Here is a 4,560-nt window from a genome sequence, read left to right as displayed (position 1 = left end):
CAGAAAGAGGAGTTGAGTTATCTGTTGTAGCATAGCAAGGCCTGTTTCAGTGATGTGCCTATGCTTGCGCTCAGCACGCCCATTTTGCTGATGCGTGTATGCGCAAGAGAATCTATAAGAAATACCTTGGACAGCAAGATACTCAGTGAATTGTTTGGACAAATATTCCCTTCCATGGTCAGTTTGAAAGGCTTTGATTCTCAATCCAGTGTGGTTCTCAATATTTGCTTTAAAGTTTAAACTGTAAAAAGCTTGAAAAGTTTGAGATTTAGTTTGTAAAAGGTACACACATGTATATCTTGTGAAACCATCAATAAAGGAAACATAATAATTGAAAGTTGAAACCATTATAAGATGTAATGGGTGCTGACCCCATAAATCAGAATACATCATATCTAAAGGAGCATTAAAATTGTAAGAATCAAGAGAAAAAGGAAGCAAATGTATTTTAGCAGAACAGCAAAATTCACACAAACTTGAATTTGAAATTTTAGATGGCATTGTCAAGTTACATTGTCTCATTACATTGATTACAGTATTAGTGGCACAATGGCCAAGCCTATCATGTTATAAAGCATAAGAATTAATTTGTGCTGTGAAGGCTTTAGGGGCATTATTCACAGAAAAAGAAACATTCTTAGCAGCACTATCACAAATAGAACGCAGCACAGCAACTCTATAAAATTGATAAACACCATGCCTAGGAGTTCCTTGAAGAAGAATCTCCTTGGTGTCCTGAGATTTAACCAAACATTTGTTAGCATGAAATTCGAAGAAACACTTATTATCCACAGCAAATTTATGAAGACTGATAAGATTCTGATTTATATCTGGTGAATGCAAGATAGAAGATAAAATAAAATTCTAGTTAGTATCAAGATTAACAAGAATTGAATGTCCATAATTTGCAATAGAACTACCTGTCCCATTACCTTAGATGATTTGTTCATTTCCATTATATTCTGATGAGGCAATTAAATGATTTGGATCGGCTATGACATGGTGACTAGCACCAGTGTCAGGGAGCCATATCGAGTCAGAAAAAGTTGAAGGTGTTGTAAAATATGCAGTAGGAGTGTGGAATGATGGTGGAGGAGGAAGAGCTAAAGGAGTTGATGAAGATTCTTGATAATTCGGATCAAAACGATGAAAGTATGAGAGCCATATGACCATATCTTCCACAAAAAAACTTGAAGGCAAGGGGTAATAAATAACATGGCATGTTCCCAGTCATGTAACAAAGCACACATCTTCAAACATATTTTACAGAACTTGTAAAAAAAAAAAATAAAAAAGTGCAATTACATCTAATCAAAGTAATTCACCTGTGGAGCTTCTTGGTGATGATCAAATAGCTTAGCCAAAGCAATATTCACTCCAATAAGGACCTGCATACCAGTATAAAAGCTTAATTGTTTTCATTTTCATATTAGAAGCATATATGAAGCTGAAATAATAAAAGCAAAGCAAAATTTGTTCCTCTACTTACTATGGAAGCTTATGATAATTCAGCGGATCAGAATGTCATAGGATATATTTAGAAATCTGAAATAACCATGTCTGAATTTTCTGTTGAAAAGAATAGCACCCAATACTCCCCAAAAGCTTGTGGCAAATCCAATTCCCAAGCCCATAAAAAACCATGAACGTACTTCAGAGCTATCATCATCATCATCTTCTTCTCTCTTCTGTTTTTCGTTCGGTAGTTTCTCATCTTGTGGGCAAAGTTTTGTGAGTGGAGGTCCACAAAGTTTTGGATTTCCAGCATAACTAAGGTTTGTGAAACCCTCAAGTTGTGTTCCCAATGGGATTTTGCCTTCAAAATTGTTGCATGAGAGATTCAAGACTTCAAGAAAAGACATACCAGACATGGACTGAGGAATTTGTCCTGAAAATAAGTTGTTTGAAAGATCAAGAGATTCCAGCAGTGTCAAGGTGCCAATATCATGTGAATTGATCCCATTAATTGATTGTGGGACAGATTTAAAGATTGCAATCTAGTGAGCATAAATAACTCTGATGGTATTGTTCCAGAGAGATCATTGCTTGAAAGATCAATGAGGTATATTGAATGTAGATAAGACAATACCATGTGTTTTGTAACTAGGTTCAAATATAAATAAGTGACACTTCTTCTGCTATATTTTGAGTAGCTAGGAACCATGAACACATCCATTGAAGCATATGGAGAAATCATGCTTGTCATATTGTGCATACATATGGGTATTCGCCCTGATAATCTGTTATCTGAAAGATCCAATATCTTGAGAGAATAAAATCGACATATTTCATTTGAGATATTTCCACTGAATTGATTAGATCCCAATTGAAATATTTTTATTCTCTTACTGATCCAAATTGGTATAACTCCAGAAAATGCATTTTTGCCTAGACTAAGATATCGAAGATTTTTACAACCTTTTAAGGACAAAGGTATCTCTCCAGACAAATTATTTTCTTCCAAATCCAGAAAGATTAGTCTAGACAATGACCCTATTGAGTGAGGAATTTCACCTCTCAAATTATTGCTCCTCAAGTTAACTTGAAATAATGACCTCCAATTCATCCAACAATTTGGAATTTCTCCGGATAATGCATTATCAGATATGAACAAAGTCTCTAAATTCCCTTTTTCCTTCATCTTTTGACATAAGAAAGGAGAGATATCAGATAAATTGTTATAAGACAAATCCAAATGAGTCACTTTTGGTGACACTCGAGGCACACTGCCACTCAAGTTATTCGATAGCATCATTACATGTTTGGAATCAAGTAACACGTTTGACATATCAGCACTGATGGAATTGTTTATTAAGTTCAAAACTTCAAGTTGAGCAGTGAACTTCCAGAACTTGCCAAGAGGTTGGAATGAAGTTCTGGAGTTCCCAATGTACAGAACTTTTAGAGAAGTTTGTGTATATATCCATGATGGAAATTTGAGACCAGGGTATTCCAGTGCTAAAACATGAAGTTGAAAAGGAGGGTTCCATTTAGGATCAAAGTCAAAGATTAAGGATTCTGAGCCTAAACCCAAAATCTTTAACTTGGAAAGCAAATGGAAATTTTTATCTGAGACAGTTCCTGTAAAGAAATTTGAGTGGAGACGCAATTCAATCAATAAGGGTGGTAAGTTTTCCAAAATTGTTGAGATTGGACCACAGAAAGAATTATGAGAAAGTGCAAGTACTTGCAGTTGATCAAGTTGGCCCAACCAATCCGGAATGGGACCATCGAGATCATTGTCATTCAAATACAATGATTCAATGCTTTGATGAAACTTTGGTAGTGTTTGAGGCAGTTGGCCATGCATGGAGGTTTTAGAAATGTCGATATATGAGATGTGACTAAGATTGAATAACCAAGAAGGCAAGATTGATGAGAAGTCATTGGAAACAAGACTAAGAACCTTAAGTGAAGTCAAATTAGCATACTGAAGAGATGGATTTATATCTTTAAGACTGCAATCATCTAAGTGTAACTCTGAAAGTGAAGAAAGTGAGGTCAGTGATTGAAGCCAATCGGTTTCTTTGTAAAGATCAATACCACTAAGGTCCAGAAATTTCAAAGAGGAAAGATGAGAAATCTGATGTAGCATATTATTATAATCACTGAAAAGATGATAGTTATATGCTAAATCAAGATAATGAATGTTGGAGGAGTCATTACATGTCTTGTTGTTATGAATAGAATTGAAATCATATTTGATGGTCTTGAAATCATTGTTACTCAAATCCAAGTAACTCAGAAATTCAAGATCAAACAAAGAAGACATGTCGAATTCACCTGTTAGACAGTGCCATTTCTCATTATCTTGATCAAGAATTTCATCAGATTGGATTGTATCACAAGGGAGATGAAGCTCTGTAACTCTGTGTGTGATGTTATCACAATGAACTCCTCTCCATTGACAACAATCTTTTTCTTCATCAGAAGACCAAGATGAGAGTACTCCAGAAGGATCTGTGACTTCATGTTTAAACTTGAGCAATGTGCTCTCATCCTTCTCATCACAATGAACCATCATGGAATTACACATAACTAGTGATGATGAGTTAAAGATGATTGTAGATAGTAAACAAAAAAGAATGATTGTAATTTGGTTGGTAGAGAAAGTAGCCATATTATTGGTTGCACAACAAGATATGTTTTGGAGTTTTGGTAATGGATGGTGGGAAACTGGGAATTTATAAGTATTAGTGGAACAGAGGGCAATATGGGAAATTCACTTATTTTCTTGTAGTATTTCCATAGCCATCGTAATATTAATGTCTATATGTTATTCAAAAGAGTATGTGCTACTAGGCATGTTGATTATATAATAATTGATTTGATAATTGGTTATATATATATTATTTTTTATTCTCAATTAATTTTTTATTACATATAAATTTTATTATCATTAGCATTTACTTAAATCAAATATATTTAGACCAAATTAAAAAAAAAATTCAAAAGGTGAAAGATAAGAGCTGATGTCGAAATTGAATGGAACCGAAAATTACTTTATTTTTTTTATCCATTTTTTTATATATAAAATTTAAACAATGATCTTAAGCAATC

At 34.0% G+C, this 4,560-nt stretch overlaps 1 pseudogene across 1 annotated transcript; it reads right to left on the bottom strand.

The window, feature by feature from the left end:
- Positions 1 to 469: 469 nt before the first annotated feature.
- On the bottom strand, positions 470 to 4,138 carry LOC107619454 (receptor-like protein EIX2; annotated as a pseudogene). Its single transcript, XR_015899166.1, has 2 exons — positions 1,490 to 4,138; positions 470 to 1,388 (listed from the first exon to the last, which is right to left on the bottom strand). The product of XR_015899166.1 is annotated as a receptor-like protein EIX2 (transcript).
- Between the last annotated feature and the right edge of the window lie 422 nt (positions 4,139 to 4,560).

Source organism: Arachis ipaensis, chromosome B9 (assembly GCF_059453495.1).
Source record: "Arachis ipaensis isolate K30076 ecotype BB chromosome B9, ASM5945349v1, whole genome shotgun sequence".
Classification (NCBI taxonomy): domain Eukaryota; kingdom Viridiplantae; phylum Streptophyta; class Magnoliopsida; order Fabales; family Fabaceae; genus Arachis; species Arachis ipaensis.
Note: the sequence above shows the minus strand (reverse complement) of the source record. Positions and strands in the feature narration are given on the sequence as shown.